Here is a 16,414-nt window from a genome sequence, read left to right as displayed (position 1 = left end):
CTTCCGGCCGCGAGGAGCGCGACTGCGGCCCCTGGCGGCTGGAGGTTGCCTTGCGACGGCTGAGGGTATCGAGGGCTGGTCTTGGAGAAAAATGTCCTGCAAGAGAGGGAGATTCGAAGAGATTAAATCCAATTAATAGGACTGTCGCATTTTGGGAGGCCGAAGCGGGGGTATCACCTGAGGTCAGGAGTTCAAGACCAGCCTGGCCAACAGGGTGAAACCCCCGTCTCTACTAAAAAGAAAAAATTAGCTGGGCGTGGTGGCGGGCGCATGTAATCCCAGCTACTCGGAAGGCTGAGGCAGGGGAATCGCTTGAACCCGGGAGGCGGAGGTTGCAGTGAGCGGAGATCACACCACTACACTCCTGCCTGGGCAACAAGAGCGAAACTCCGTCTCACAAAAAAAAAAAAAAAAAAAAAAAAAAAAAAAAAAAAAAAAAAAAAAAAAAAAGTACTGTCACCATCACGTTTCTGAACAGCAGGGCACTGTGAGTGCAGCACCTAATACAAATTCCTCACTGAACGGAAAGAAGATCCTAGAGAAGCCCAAAGTATTATGCTGATTCTGTTCCAACACCAGGAACCTAGCATTGCTTACTGTACCTGAAGCAAATCACACAATGGGCCAGGCGCTGTGGCTCAAGCCTGTAATTCCAGCACTTTGGGAGGCCGAGGCGGGCAGATAGCGAGGTCAAGAGATCGAGACCATTCTGGCCAACATGGTGAAACCCCGCCTCTACTAAAAATACAAAAATTAGCGGGGCGTGGTGATGCGCGCCTGTAGTCCCAGCTATTCGGGAGGCTGAGGCAGGAGAATCGCTTGAACCCAGGAGGTGGAGGTTGCAGTGAGCTGAGATCGCGCCACTGCACTCCAGCCTGGCAACAGAGCGAGACTCCGTCTCAAAAAATAATAATAATAAAAATAAAATCCACAATGTAGCGGATTATTTTCACTTTAAGTTCCAATCTATAAGACAAACCTTTCAGTCTTCATCTTTCTCAACATCTCATCAAAATATATATTTTTTTTATGTTTTTGAGATGGAGTCTCAGTCTGTCGCCCAGGCCGGAGTGCAGTAGCGCGATCTCAGCTCACTGCAACCCTTGCCTCCCGGTTTCAAGCGATTCTCGTGCCTCAGCCTCTCCAGTAACTGAGATTACAGGCGCGCATCACCATGGCCCGCTAATTATCGTCTTTTTATGTATGTATGTATGTATGTATTTTGAGACAGAGTCTCTCTCTGTCGCCCAGGCTGTAGTGCAGTGGCGCGATCTCGGCTCACTGCAAGCTCTGCCTTCCGGGTTCACGCTATTCCCTGCCTCGGCCTCCCAAGTAGCTGGGACTACAGGCACCCGCCACCACTCCCGGCTAATTTTTTTGTATTTTTAGTAGAGACGGGGTTAGCCAGGATGGTCTCGATCTCCTGACCTCGTGATCCGCCCGCCTCGGCCTCCCAAAGTGCTGGGATTACAGGCGTGAGCCACTGCGCCCGGCATTATTGTCTCTTTAGTATGTGAGCTTCATCAAAATTTAACACAAACACTCCCCTTCCCTCTTTCGGGTTTCAGGATGCCAAGCTCACCTGGCCTTTTTCCTTATCCTACTAACTACTCTTGCTTTGTTTTGTTTTGTTTATAGACAGGGTTTCTCGCTCGGTTGCCCAGGCAGGAGTGCAATGGCACAATCAGGGCTCACTGCAGCCTTGACCGTCTGGGCTCAAGCTATCCTCCTGCCTCAGCCTTCTCAGTAGCTGGGACCACAAGTGCGTGCCACCATGCCCAGCTAATATTTTATTTTTTATTTCGTAGAGAAGAGGTCTTACTATGTTGCCCAGGCTAGTATCCAACTCCTGGGCTCAAGAGATTCCACTGCCATGGCCTCCCAAAGTGCTGGGTTTACAGGCCCAGAGCCTCCATGCCCAGCCTCTAACTAGTCTTTCTAAATCTCCTTAGCTGGTTCCTCCTTCCCTATGGAGCCAATACATGTCACAGTGTTTCCCGGCTTGCGGCTGTAGTCTCTTTATGTATACTTTTTCTTTTAACCTGGTAATCTCCTCCAAAACCATGACTTTGATTTGTATCTCTAGCCTAGACTTCATCGCTGATCAACAGAACTCTTAGATATTGTAAGACAGTACTTATCGGCTGGGCATGGTGGCTCATGCCTGTAATCTCAGCACTTTGGGAGGCCGAGATGGGCGGATCATGAGGTCAAGAGATCGAGACCATCCTGGCCAACATGGTGAAACCTCGTCTCTACTGAAAATACAAAAATTAGCTGGGCGTGGTGGCACACGCCTGTAGTACCAGCTACTCGGGAGGCTGAGGAAGAAGAATTGCTTGAACCCGGGAGGCAGAGGTTGCAATGAGTGGAGATTGTGCCACTGCACTCCAGCCTGGGCAACACAGCAAGACTCCGTCTCAAAAATAATAATAATAATAATAATTAAAAAATATAATAAAGTTTCCCCAGGTGAGTCCTACACACATTAAACTTTGATAAATATTGTCCTTTTTTTGTTTGTTTGAGACTGACTTGCCGTGCCTGGCCAAAACTTTATTTTTATTTATTTATTTATTTATTTATTTATTTATTTATTTATTTATTTTTGAGATGGAGTTTCACTCTTGTTGCCCAAGCCGGAGTGCAATGGCACGATCTCAGCTCACTGCAACCTCTGCCTCCTGGGTTCAAATGATTCTCCTGCCTAAGTCTCCTGAGTTGATGGGATTACAGGCACTCACTACTGCGCCCAGCTAATTTTTTGTATTTTTAGTAGAAATGGGGTTTCACCATGTTAGCTCGGCTGGTCTCGAACTCCTGACCTCAGATGATCCATCCACCTTGGCCTCCCAAAGTGCTGGGATTTCAGGCTTGAGCCACCACGCCCAGCCTGGAAACTTTAAAATGAAAATCTGATTCAATCGTTGTGGGGCCTGAAATTCTGCAGTTCTAACAAGCCTTCAGTTGATGAAGCTGCCCCTACTCTATACACATCAATTTGAGTAGCAAGGCTAAAACGGATATTTGTGTGTTGCCTTCTCAACATCTATTCCCTTGTCTTTCCAAATGTTTCTAATATTCTGCTGGTGATCCTTGTGGTCCTAAGAAAGCTGACTCTGCCCTTTTAATACTCCATTCCATTACTTGTTCACGGTAGGTTTGGGATCTAAGTTGATCCAATCGGACCTTTAGAGGGAATGTTCTTTTCTTTTGTTGTGAATGGAAAGGGAGTAACCCCTGGAGCTGTTGGGAACTTCCTTACAACCAGGAGAAGAACCAATTTCCGCACATAGTGTTGTTTGTTTCTTTGTTTGTTTGTTCATTTAGACAGGATCTTGCTCTGTTGCCCACTGCACTGGGGTGCAGTGGTGTGATCCTAGCTCACTGTAGCCTTAGGCTCCTGGGAATAAATTGATCCTCCCACCTCAGCCTCCCAAAGTGCTGGGATTACAGGGAGCCACTGTGCCCAGCCAAGGACAGAGTTTATAAAAAACTAAAACCTGTGATGACATCAATGAGCCCCTAGATAATGAATACTGCCTGTATGTTGCTATTTAGAATTAAATAGCCAGCCCTGCAGTGCATGCCTATAGTCTCAGTTACTTGGGAGGCTGAGGCAGGAGAATCACTGGAGCCCAGGAGTTCGAGGCCAACCAGGGCAGCACAGGAAGACCCTATCTCAAAAATGAAAAAAATTAAATAAAATTTAAAAATTCAGCTCCTCAGGCCAGGTGTAGTGGCTCATGCCTGTAATCCCAGCACTTTGGGAGGCCGAGGCAGGTGGATCATGATGTCAAGAGATCAAGACAATCCTGGCCACCATGGTGAAACCCCATCTCTACTAAAAATACAAAAAAATTAGCCGGGCATGGTGGTGCATGCCTGTAGTCTCAGCTATTCAGGAAGCTGAGGCAGAATTGCTGAAACTTGGGAGGTGGAGTTTGCAGTGAGCCGAGATCACGCCTCTGCACTCCAGCCTGGGCAATCAGCAAGACTCCATCTCAAAAAAAAAAAAAAAAAAAAAAAAAATTCAGCTCCCCAATTTTGGTAACTACATTTCTTTTTTTTTTTTTTTTCGAGATGGAGTCTTGCTCTATCACCCAGGCTGGAGTGCGGTGGCTCCATCTCAGCTCACTGCAACCTCCACCTCCTGGGTTCCAGCAATTCTCTGCCTCAGTCTCCCAAGTAGCTGGGATTACAGGGGCCCGCCACCTCATCCGGCTAATTTTTGTATTTTTAGTAGAGACGGGGTCTCACCACCTTGGCCAGGCTGGCCTTGAACTCCTGACCTTGTGATCCACCCTCCTCGGCCTCCTCAAGTGCTGGGATTACAGGTGTGAGCCACCATGCCTGGCCTAGTAACTACATTTCAAATACTCATATGTGTCTATGGCTACCCTTTTGAACAATGCAGATATACGAATATTTCCATCATCATAGAAAGTGATTGTACAGTGTTTTTTGAGGACCATATTTGTTTCCTTCTTAGCATTTAATTATTTACTTATTTATTGTCAGATACAAGAATGTAAACCGAAAGCAGAGAATTATGTCTTTTCTATTGACTGCAGCACCTCCAGCATCTAAAATAATGCTTTGTTGATATGCCCTCAATAAATATTTGTGAAATAACTAAATGCCTCGGCTGGGCGTAGTGGCTCACACCTGTAATCCCAGCATTTAGGGAGGCCCAGGTGGGCGGATCACCTGAGGTCAGGAGTTCGAGACCAGCCTGGCCAACATGGTGAAACCCTGTCTCTACTAAAAATACAAAAATTAGCCGGGTGTGGTGGCAGGCTTCTGTAATTCCAGCTATTCAGGAGGCTGAGGCAGGAGAATGGCTTGAACCTGGGAGGCAGAGGTTGCAGTGAGCCAAGATCGTGCTACTGCTCTCCAGCCTGGGCAACAAGGTGAGACTCCGTCTCAAAGAAAAATAATAATAGGCCAGGCGCGGTGGCTCACGCCTGTAATCCCAACACTTTGGGAGGCCGAGGCAGGTGGATCATGAGGTCAGGAGATCGAGACCATACTGGCTAACACGGTGAAACCCCATCTCTACTAAAAATACAAAAAAATTAGCCAGGCGTGCGCCTGTAGTCCCAGCTACTCGGGAGGCTGAGGCAGGAAAATGGCGTGAACCCGGGAGGCGGAGCTTGCAGTGAGCCGAGATTGCGCCACTGCACTCCAGCCTGCGCAACAGAGCAAGACTCTGTCTGAAAAAAAAAAAAAGGAAAAAAAATAATAACTGAATGCCTCTTCTATTAGGATGCATGCTCCATGAGGAAGGAGACTTGAATGTATTGTTCTCTGCAGTATCCCCAGTACTGAGCATGGGGTACTCCTCTCTATTATCTTGAAGGCCCTTCCTACTTTGGGCTGATAAAACAAAATAACTTGTATTTGATGAATCAGAGTTTTTTAACTTTATCAAGCCCAGAGAAACATTAAAATCAGACACACGTCTCATTCATCTATTGAAACTGTTTGTGGCCGGGCCTGGTGGCTCACACCTGTAATTCCAGCACTTTGGGAGGCCAAGATGGGAGGCTCCCTTGAGCTCAGAAGTCCAAGACCAGCCTGGGCAATATGTTGAGACCCCATGTTTCTACTAAAAATACAAAAAAAAAAAAAAAAAAGCTGGGCATGGTGGTGCACGTCTGTGGTCCCAGCTACTCGGGCGGCTGAGGCAGGTGGAGGCTGCAGTGAGCTGAGATGGTGCCACTGCACTCCAGCCTGGGCGACAGAGCCAGACCCTGTCACACACACACACAAAACTGTTCACTATTATTACAAGTAGCTATAAATAACCTACTAATGCCACACCAGACACTAAACCCCATACTCTATAGCTTAACAATGCATAGTCAATCACTAATCAATGTTATTTCTGTAAGCCAATGATAATTCTTGAAAAACAACTTTCTATCAGCTCACTCCCTGTCCAAGTTTTTTGCCTTTAAAAACCTGCTTGTAACAAAGGCCAAAAGGAGCTCGTATTCAAGTTTACTTGTGTCTGAGTCTTCCGGGCAGCTGTCCTCACTTTGGCTCAAGTAAACTCTTTAAATCACATTTTGTGTTTCAGCCTCTTCCTTTTAGGTTGATAGGGGCCTGCCTACTTCTTAAGCCATCCCCTTTCCCCTCAATAGTATAAGAATATTTGGGGCTGGGCGTGGTGGCTCACGCCTGTAATCCCAGCACTTTGGGAGGCTGAGGCAGACAGATTATGGGAGGTCAGGAGTTTGAGACCAGCCTGGACAACATGGTGAAACCCCGTCTCTACTAAAAATACAAAAAATTAGCTGTGTGTGGTGGTGGGCACCTGTAGTCCCAGCTACTCGGGAGGCTGAGGCAGGAGAATCACTTGCACCCAGGAGGCGGAGGTTCCAGTGAACCGAGATCGCACCACTGCACTCCAGCCTGGGTGACAGAGTGTGACTCCATCTCAGAAAAAAAGAAAAACAAAAATGGAGTTCTTGCAATTCATCAAGCTTACTTCCTCTCCAGCCTTTCATACATATAGTTCTTTAGTCTGGCTAACACCTACTCATCCCCTCTCAAGTATGTGGGGCCAGCATTATTGTTTGTATGGTAGTGATGTGTCTCCCAGATGGCAAATTGAAATGTCATTGTCAGTTGATTTATCCTAAATTGCTGTACTTTTTATTTTCTAGCTCAAAAATTTTTTAGGATTTTTACTTTCTCATAGTATAAAACCATCAAAGAGTCCTGAAATAAAGTCAACAAGAGTGGGGCAACAAATAATGCCTTAATTTCCTGTTAGCAGGAGGATTAATCTGAAAGTGAGATTGTCCTGTCCTCTGTGATTTGGCAGAGGCTTTATCTGTTGCAGGCATTTAGATTGGTCACAAGAAAGAAAAGGAGCAAGGAAATGGGAAAATAATACATGGAGCAATGCAACTATTCCATTACTAGTTTTCAGAAGTAGACATCCTACTGATAAGCAAAGGCAGAAAAGTATATACTGCAATTTAGAGTCAGTAAGGAAACAAGCAATTTAAATAAGTCCAGGAAATTACATTCATGGTTTTGAGTTCAGCAGGAGAACATGGTCTTTTAATTCTTGCTGTAGGGGGTGTGAAAAAGACCTTCACCACTTATGTAACTATAATGTTGAGCACGACGATGTGTCATCTAGGTTATAGCGTTTATTTCTAGCACTGGTACACAGCAAAGCTGAAACAATCAAAGATCTCCCCAGGACTTTCTTGGGAGATCTCAGAACGGGGGCCACTCTTTTCACTGAAACCAGTTTGCTGTGAACTTAGGTAATCTCTGCCGAGTTGTCAGGAAAGCATACTTGAGAATGAAACTAATACAGATGAAAGAAGAGCTGGGCATTGTAGAGTGTCCTGCTGACATCATCTGACATCCTCAGGTTTTAGGATGACCTGAGGTCAGCAGTTCCCGTATAGCTCCTGGTTATGGTAGCAATACTTTTTTTGTTTTTTTTTTTTTAAATGTTGCTAACATGAGTTTGAGCTGGATTTCAGTCATTTTCTAACTAAAGAGACCTGACTAACATTTTGTTTGGATTATCAAACACTACTTTCTTTTTCTAAGTTGAATGTCTTCCTACAGTTATCTGAAAAAATATTTTCTTGCTAGTCTTAGACCCCCTTTGAACTAAAACTTGTGATTCTTTCAGTTGTGATCTATAATCCTCTACCTGTTCAGTGCTAGGCTTCTCACTAATTGTAAAACTTTTAACATTTAAAAATATTTATTCATTCATTAATAAAAATGCTTTAGATGTAGACATAAGTAACAGTTATATTTCCAAATTATAAGTTATATTTTTATTTTTCTTTTTTACAAAATTTTTAACTTTTATTTTAGGTTTGAGGGTACATGTGAAGGTTTGTTACACAGGTAAACACGTGTCATGGGGGTTTGTGGTACACATTATTTCATCACCCAGGTATTAAACCCAGTACCCAACAATTATCTTTTCTGCTCCTCTCCCTCCTCCCACTCTTCCTCAAAAAACTTTAATTCTTTTTTTTGTTTGTTTGTTTTGAGATGAAGTCTTTGCCCAAGTGGCACGGTCTCGGCTCACTGCAACCTCTGCCTCCAGGGTTCAAGTGATTCTCCTGCCTCAGCCTCCTGAGTAGCTGGGATTACAGGCAGGTGCCACCACGCCCGGCTAATTTTTGTATTTTTAGTAGAGACGAGGTTTCACCGTGTTGGTCAGGCTTGTCTTGAACTCCTGACCTCAGATGATCTGCCCGCCTCGGCCTCCCAAAGTGCTGGGATTACAGGCATGAGCCACCGTGTCCGGCCAACTTTACTTCTTTACTCTTTCCTGAAAGAGACTGTAATCTCAAAGATATTTAAATAATAATGGATTATTATGTAATCAGATTATTATTGTTTCTTAGTAGACAACCAAATTAAATGAACCAAATTCCAAAGCTCATAGATAGAATGCTCTAAAACTACCGATAGAAGGAAAAAAAAATATGACATAATAGTTCAGAGTAAGATTTAATCAATTACACTACAAATTGAGACTACTGGTATTTATGAATCGGAAGTAAAAAATATCCTTCAAAATGATAAAGAATAATGCTCAAGAAAGTTTATTTTTTCCCATGAATGCAAACTATTTGTTCTTTTCACAGAAACTGATTATATATAGTTTTAGAAAAGAAAATAAGGCCAGGCACGGTGGCTCATGCCTGTAATCCCAGCACTTTGGGAGGCCGAGGAGGGTGGATCACCTGAGGTCAGGCATTCCAGATCAGCCTGACTGACATGGTGGAACCCTGTCTCTACTAAAAATACAAAAAAATTAGCTGAGCGTCATGGCGGGCACCTGTAATCCCAGCTACTTTGGAGGCTGAGGCAGGAGAATTGCTTGAACCAGGGAGATGGAGGTTGCAGTGAGCCGAGATCACGCCACAACACTCCAACCTGGGCAACAGAGCAAGACTCTGTCTCAAAAAAAAAAAAAAAAAAGAAAAAAGAAAAAAAAAAGAAAATATAGCACAAATTGCAGGCATGAATTATGTACCGAAAATACATGATTTATTTCTTTTCTTGTCTTTTTAAGGCCACCGGCTGGGATCAGACACCAGGGTCAGCAGAGCAACAAGCTGCTATGGCCTAGGCCCCTGGCTGGAGGGCTATGATTTCATATGGTCTGATATTTGCACGAATTCCTATGCTCCTGATTGAGGCCAATTTAGCATAGAGTGGAATAGACTACTCAGAAGCAGAGGCCTATTTTGTGAGAATCGACACTCATAAATATGGTTTCTTTGTATGCCAGAATTTGAATTACTATAGACGAAGTAGTTTATCCAACCAAAAGAAGTCCCACCAGTTGTCTGGCAATCAGAAGACGAAGATGAAGGGAAACATAGGTCAGGTCTCCTGATAAATAACCAGCTTTTAACCAGACCAGTAGTTTAATCCTGTTCCCCTGCCCCCCCCCCCCCCCCATTTGAGCTGTTTGGCATATGTCATTAAAGTGTGTATCAGGGACTGGAGCTGAAGGTGGAAGCAGCGGACAGGTCTTTGCCAAGTAACACAACTATGGTAATGTGAAGAATGGCCTCACCCATCAATACCTCCCAAAGTGCTGGGATTACAAACGTGAGCCACTGCGCCCAGCCTCGTTTTTGTTTTTAAGCCATAACATCTCCCTGAGCAAACTGACAGGCAGCTCACTATTCATGGAAGATGAATTGTCAGAAAAACATCAGGTTTGACACTTAGAGCACATTTTGGTTGTACTTGGCTTCAAAGAAGGAGGGCAGGAAGGGGAAAACCCATTTATGATCACCTCTTCCCATTCTGAAATGCAGAAGTACCGAACTAGCCTCACAGTTACGCAAATAAGTAAAGGGTAGTACAGAACACATGTTCAAAAGCAGTCTAGTAGCCGGAGCAGTGGCTTAGGCCTGAAGTCCCAGCGCTTTGGGAAGCCAAAGAGAGAAGAGAGGATCACTTGAGGCCAGGAGTTCGAGACCAGCCTGGGCTGGTCTCAGTGAGACCTTATCCCTACAAAATATAAAAAAATTAGCCTGGCGGCCGGGCGCGGTGGCTCACGCCTGTAATCCCAGCACTTTGGGAGGCCGAGGCGGGTGGGATCACAGGGTCAGAAGTTCGAGACCAGCCTGGCCAAGATGGTGAAACCCCGTCTCTACTAAAAATAAAAAATTAGCCGGGCGTGGTGGCAGGCACCTGTAGTCCCAGCTACTCAGGAGGCTGAGGCAGGAGAATTCCTCGAACCTGGGAGGCGGAGGTTGCAGTGAGCCGAGATCGTGCCACTACACTCTAGCCTGGGTGACAGAGCGAGACTCCATCTCAAAAAAAAAAAAAAAAAAAAAAATTAGCCTGGCATGGTGTCGTGGGCTTCATACATGCAGTTCTCAGGGAGGCTGAGGCAGGCGGGATTGCTTGAGCCCAAGTCGAGGCTGCATTGAGCCGTTACTGTGCCACTGCACACCAGCCAGGGCTACACAGCAAGATCCTTCCTGTCACAAAAGAAAAAAGTGTGGGAACCATGAATCCTAGTGATAGAATCTTAGATTCTATCTCTAGAGGCGTCCAAGAGCGAGCCAAAGCTTTGTCTGAACACTCAGTCTGACTAAGTCTAGCGGAATATTCTACAATTTCTGATGGCTCTTGCACTCTGATACACAGGAAGAAAGTGTGCAAGGAGAGGGCGAAGCCCTGCATTTTTTGGAGGTGCTGGAGGGCAGTGCAGGGATTGCACCCTCCTTTTCTTTTTTTTTTTTTTGAGACAGGGTCTCACTCGTCCAGACTAGAGTGCAGTGGCCCAGTCTCAGCTCACCACAACCTCTGCCTCCCAGGCTCAAGGGATTCTCCCGCCTCAGCCTCTCGAGTAGCTGGGATTACAGGCGCACGCCACTACCATCCGGCTAATTTTTGTATTTCTAGTAGAGACGGGGTTTCACCATGTTGGCCAGGCTGGTCTCGAACTCCTAACCTCAAATGATCCACCCGCCTCTGCTTCCCAAAGTGCTGGGATTACAGGCGTGAACCACCGCGCCCGGCCCCACCCTCCTTCTTTACATTGGCTCATATGGAAGACCAAAGGCACTTGGATTATACATCGCAGACAGAAGCAGCCAAAACCTACATCAACCAGTTGCGACAAATTTCTAAGGTAAACCACAACCGCTGGGGGCCTGGGTGGTTTTCAGCTCAAAGCGATGACCCCAGGAACGACAAGCGGCCGCCGCTAGGGGGCGCCGCCACTTCCCTGACAGGCGACCACCCGCGGAGGCGCGCGCGCTAGGCCTCCCACCGCGCCTGCGCTGAGGATGGACACTAGCTCGCCTTTCCCCGACGCCCAGCCGTCTGGGCTGGGGTGAAAAACTGCGTGACACGCAGTGAGCGTGGCGGCCATCTTCGTCTTTTGGGCACGTCAGCTGAGCCGGTTAGGGCTGAAGAGGAGCGTTGCGCAAGCGCACCCAAGACGGTCACAGGTAACTCCCATCTGACGAGCGAGGCGTCGCCGTCGTCGCCGGAAGTTTGGTGTTTGCGCCGCGGGGGAGGCGGCGGCCGCAGCAGAAGCAGCTGAGTGTCTCCTGATACCCGGATGTGAGGCGATCCGCTGGCTCTAGTCTGACCCTCCGCCAGGCAAAAGGAAAGTACGCGAGCGTCCCTGACGGTCCCCGCCACCTGTGTCTTCACCTCTCTTTTGCCAGCCCCTCCAGGGAGCGGACAGTTCTCCCTCTTCCTGTTCCACCCTCGGTGGCGTGTTGCCTCGCACGCCCCTTCCTACTGCTTCGGTCCCAGCTCTTCGCGCCCCTGGGAGGGAGGCGGGAGGCTCTAGGCTCCAAGACGCCGTCGCTTGAGGTAGGCAGCTAACGTGCTCGCGCGTCCGCGCACCACCTGCCTCTGTTTGCTGGGCGGTCGAAGTTCATAAGGGGTCGTGACCGCCGACGGGGCAGGGCCGGAGTTCCCAGCACTGCCGCGAGGGCTCCGGGAGCCCCGAGGTGGCGTGCGGCCATTGCTAGCACCGGGGCAGCGCCGGTGCTGGTCCCGCAGGTAGCTCCGGGCCCGGTCTCCGCCCCCTGCGTTTTCTCTTCCCAGCGCTTCCCCGGAGCCAGTCACTCGCCGCCTCCTGGCGCAACCCGCTGACCCGGCCTGAGCCTGGAGGCCTCTGCAGTCTGCGGGGCGCGATGTGGGGTCTTGGTTTTACAGCCTTCAGTTTGGGAGGGGAGCGGGCCCAAGGTCATAGAGTAACTCACGCTGCAAATGGGGGTCTCGGCACAGGTAGGGCGGCTCTGGAGTATAAATGAGTGCATTGAGGGCCGCAGTGAAGTTTATAGCGATGGAGAGAGGCGAACCAAAGAGAATTGGGTCCTCGATTTTTATCACGGTTTAAGATTATTTTACTATGGTGGTTTATTTTGCACAGGCAGAATGGGATAGCAAGTCCAACAATTCGAGGACTACCTCCTCTCTCTCCGCCTCTCGATGCGTCCGAAAATCCGGCGTGTGCTTTATTTTCCGGGGCGATGGGGACGCAGCGGGGACCAGGGGAGGGAGGAAGAGGAGGAGGAAGGAGCTCAAGGTTTGCAATTTGAGAAGTACTATGAACCATGTTTTCTGTAGTCTTAGCTGCAATGAGATTCCTTTAAACAGGAATCGCAGCACACAGTATCTAGATAGTATTACAAAATGATATCTCAATAAATAAGCTTCGCAGGAAACAAAAGCGCTACTTGGTGGCATAAGGTATGGTTAGTCCCCCCACCAGCATTGGCTTTTTTAAAAAAGTGGATAAAACATGGATTTCAGTTGAAAACATCCAGGTTGCAGTGAACTATGCTATATTCACTTTGTCTTCTGGTCAAGTACTTAGTTTCTGCTTTACACAGGACACCAACACGAATAAAGTTTTAAGTTATTATTTTATTTTGAGACGGGGTCTCGCTCTGTCGCCCAGACTGGATTGCAGTGGTGTAATCGCGGTTCACTGCAGCCTTGACCTCCCTCCCCGGCCTCAAGCAATCCTCCCACCTCCGCCTCCCTGAGTGGCTGGGACTACAGGCGTCCGCTACCATGTTAGGCTAAGTTTTCTATTTGTTGTTGAGACGGCGTTTCGCCATATTGCCCAGGCTGGTCTCGAACTCCTGGGCTCAAGTGATCACCTGGGCCTCCAAAAGTGCTGGGATTACAGGCCTGAGCCACTGTGCCTGGTGAATTTTTTTTTTTTATTATTTGAAAAGCAAAAAATCTAATCAATGGAATTAGACATGGGAGTAGGATGAGAAGTGCTTTAAAACGTGCTTAATTTGGAAGCCGCAAATACAGGCCTAGAGCATGTGAGGAAATGAGGAAACTAGGACTGTAATAGAGCCACTTTTTCCCTTTTAGGCAGAATGCAGAGTATCACTGTTGGGTCAGATATGTGACTTTGGAAGCACAATTCCAAAATTTGTCCTGGCTTACGAGCTAGAACTCCTTTATCATTGCTAAATGAGGAAAATATGCTATTGTTTCACCTTTCTCAATCAATATTATAATCCTGTAGTGAACAAGTAATTGTTTTTTTTTTTTTTTTTTTTTGAGATAGAGTCTCACTCTGTCGTCCGGGCTGGAGGGCAGTGGCGGGATCTCGGCTCGCTGCAGTTTCCGCCTCCTGGGTTCAAGCGATTCTCCTGCCTCAGCCTCCCGAGTAGCTGGGATTACAGACAAGTGCCACCATGCCCGGCTAATTTTTTGTATTTTTAGTAGAGATAGGGTTTCACTGTGTTGGCCAGGCTGGTCTTGAACTCCTGACCTCAGGTGATCCGCCTGCCTCGGCCTCCCAAAGTGCTGGGATTACAGGCGTGAGCCACCATGCCCGGCCAAGTAATTTTTTTAATGTCCGCCCCATACAAGGTGCTGGCATTTAAATTGATAAATTATGCTTCACAGAATAACTAAAAAAGTACCCTAATTAATGAATGCCATTAACTTCTTTTGCCAGATAGTCCTTTTTAGCTTGGTAATTTATTATGCAGAGCTGATTGTATTTATTCTGTAAATGAACGTGACCAGCGCTGCACAGTTCGAATAATGGATTGTTTTTGTAATAGTTAAATATTTTTTCATGACTTTTATTGGCAGATTTTTGTTCCACATAGAGTTCTTGGAATACCTTCTATTGAAGGTGATTAAAATTTAGGTACTAGAAACCAACTCCAGTAAAATTGTTACTGTAGATAATTAACTTAAGGACTATATTACCCCTTTTGTAACCCTGACTTTAATATTTTTCTGTGGATCATTCAATGAAAATCCTTTGGTTCTGTTTTTTCTGTATAAGTTCTGTATTATAGTTGTATTATAATACTGTTGTTACTTTTGGCAAATAAGACCATTCTGTTAACCCAGCCATCATGTCTTTTCTTTTCCTGAGGGGAAGGGGCATATACATCTTATGCTTGATTGCATTACAATGCTTAAAGAAAGATTTATATCCTCTGCTCTGTTCAGCTTCCTTTAAACATTTATGGCAGCACATGTAAGATTCACACAAAAACTCAGAGGGTAAATTAGAAGGTGGTATTAAGTATTACTTTAATGTAGTGGTTCTCAAACTTTTTGGTCTTAGGATCCCCTTACACTCTTAAAAATTATGTAGGACTCCAAGTAGCTTTTTTTTATATAGGTTTATATCTATTGATAGTTACTGTATTAGGAATTAATTTAATATATATTAATTCATTTGAAATAATTAAACTACAGCTTAATATAAATAGCATTTTAATTTTAATTAAATTTTTTTTTTTTTTTTTTTTTTTTTTTTTTTAGTAACAGTAGCTCACTGTGTTGCCCAGGCTGGCCTTGAGCTCTTGGGCTGAAGTGATCCTCTTGCCTCAGCCTCCCAAATAGGTGGGACTACAGGTGTGCATACCCAGCTTAATATATTTAATAAATAACATTTTAATGAAAAACTATATTCCAAAATAATTTAGTGAAAGAATGGTGATGGTATTACATTTTTGTAAATCTCCTTAATGTTTGGCCTGATAGAAGACATCTGGATTTTCCTATCAATCTTTTGCTATATATGTTTCTGGTTGAAGTTTATGACCAGTATGTTGGGTGGGGTATTTTAGCTTTTTCAGATAGTTGTAATACTCTGATTCTGCAACAAAACTTAACAAGTGGTAATTTCTTAAAGGTTAGTTGCAATGTAGAATCTGAAACCATGTCTACATGTGTTTTGCATTCTGTTGCATTAGAATTCATTGGTCTGTTTTGTACTTTTAATCTTTTGCTCTCGTATGATTTTGATCTCAGGAATCCTCAGAGTCCCCATATCACATTTTGAGCACTACTGCTTTAAGGAAAATAATTAAATGTTTAGAATTAATGTAGTTGTTGAAACTGAAGGGGATAATGATAATATGGAAATTGAGTTGGCAAGTAGTTAAGCGAAGCCAGGAGTAACTAAGTAAATTTTTTTTTATTTTTTTGAGACGGAGTCTTGCTCTGTCGCCCAGGCTGTGTGTGCTATCTCGGCTCACTGCAACCTCTGCCTCCAGGCTTCAAGCGATTCTCCTGCCTCAGCCTCCTGAGTAGCTGGGATTACAGGCACCTGCCATCATGCCTAGCTAGTTTTTTAATATTTTTGTAGAGACGGGGTTTTACCATGTTGGCCAGGCTAGTCTTGAACTCCTGACCTCAGGTGATCCCCCTGCTTCGGCCTCCCAAAGTGCCGGGATTACAGGCGTGAGACACCATGCCTGGCCAATATTTTCTATCTTTTCACAAAAACATTTTCCCTGTAATATTATTATAGCTAATTATTAATATTATAGCTAACACTTAAGCAGTGATGATATATCAGGAGCTTTTCTAAGAACTTTAAACATTTATGGCAGCATACGTAAGATTCTCACAGATAAAAACTCAGAGGGTAAATTAAAAGGAGGCATTAAGTATTACTTTAATGCAGTGTTTCTCAAACTTTTTGGTCTTAGGATCCCCTTATACTCTTAGAAATTATGCAGGACTCCAAGTAGCTTTATATTAGGAAAGGTTTCTTTCTTTCTTTTTTTTTTTTTTTTTTGAAGAGACGGGATTTCACTGTGTTGCCCAGGCTGGTCTCAAATTCCTGGGCCCAAGTTATCTGCCCACCTTGGCCTCCCAAAGTGCTGGTATTACGGGTCTGAGCCACCATCCCTGGCCCAGGAAAGGTTTCTATTATGGCATCGTTGGAGAGGATTAAATTTAACTTACTTTTATCCCCTATAAATAGTATAGTCTTTGTGACAAGTATTATTCTTTTTATTTATTTATTTTTATTTTATTTATTTATTTATTTATTTATTTATTTTTTGAGATGGAGTCTTGCTCTGTCGCCCAGGGTGGAGTGCAGTGGCGTGATCTCCGCTCACTGCAAGCTCCGCCTCCT

General features: G+C 45.3%; 2 protein-coding genes across 6 annotated transcripts in view; one reads left to right on the top strand and one right to left on the bottom strand.

Moving 5' to 3' along the window:
• Positions 1 to 59: 59 nt before the first annotated feature.
• Positions 60 to 16,414, bottom strand: part of GREB1L (GREB1 like retinoic acid receptor coactivator) — a 365,194-nt gene continuing 348,839 nt past the window's right edge. The window contains exon 36 of the transcript XR_010131273.1: positions 60 to 96. The gene's annotated coding sequence lies outside the window, so the exon portion shown is untranslated. The remainder of the gene's footprint in view (positions 97 to 16,414) is intronic.
• Positions 11,249 to 16,414, top strand: part of ESCO1 (establishment of sister chromatid cohesion N-acetyltransferase 1) — a 69,369-nt gene continuing 64,203 nt past the window's right edge. Inside the window, exon 1 of one of the 5 annotated variants that reach the window (XM_004059229.5) lies at positions 11,249 to 11,856. The gene's annotated coding sequence lies outside the window, so the exon portion shown is untranslated. The remainder of the gene's footprint in view (positions 11,857 to 16,414) is intronic. The other 4 variants (XR_008673628.1, XM_055368624.2, XM_055368625.2 and 1 more) reach the window with 4 other exon arrangements.

The sequence above is a fragment of the Gorilla gorilla genome, chromosome 17, assembly GCF_029281585.2.
Source record: "Gorilla gorilla gorilla isolate KB3781 chromosome 17, NHGRI_mGorGor1-v2.1_pri, whole genome shotgun sequence".
In the NCBI taxonomy this organism is placed as follows: Eukaryota; Metazoa; Chordata; class Mammalia; order Primates; family Hominidae; genus Gorilla; species Gorilla gorilla.
The sequence above is the reverse complement of the archived record's forward strand: the minus strand, read 5'-3'. Positions and strand labels throughout refer to the sequence as shown.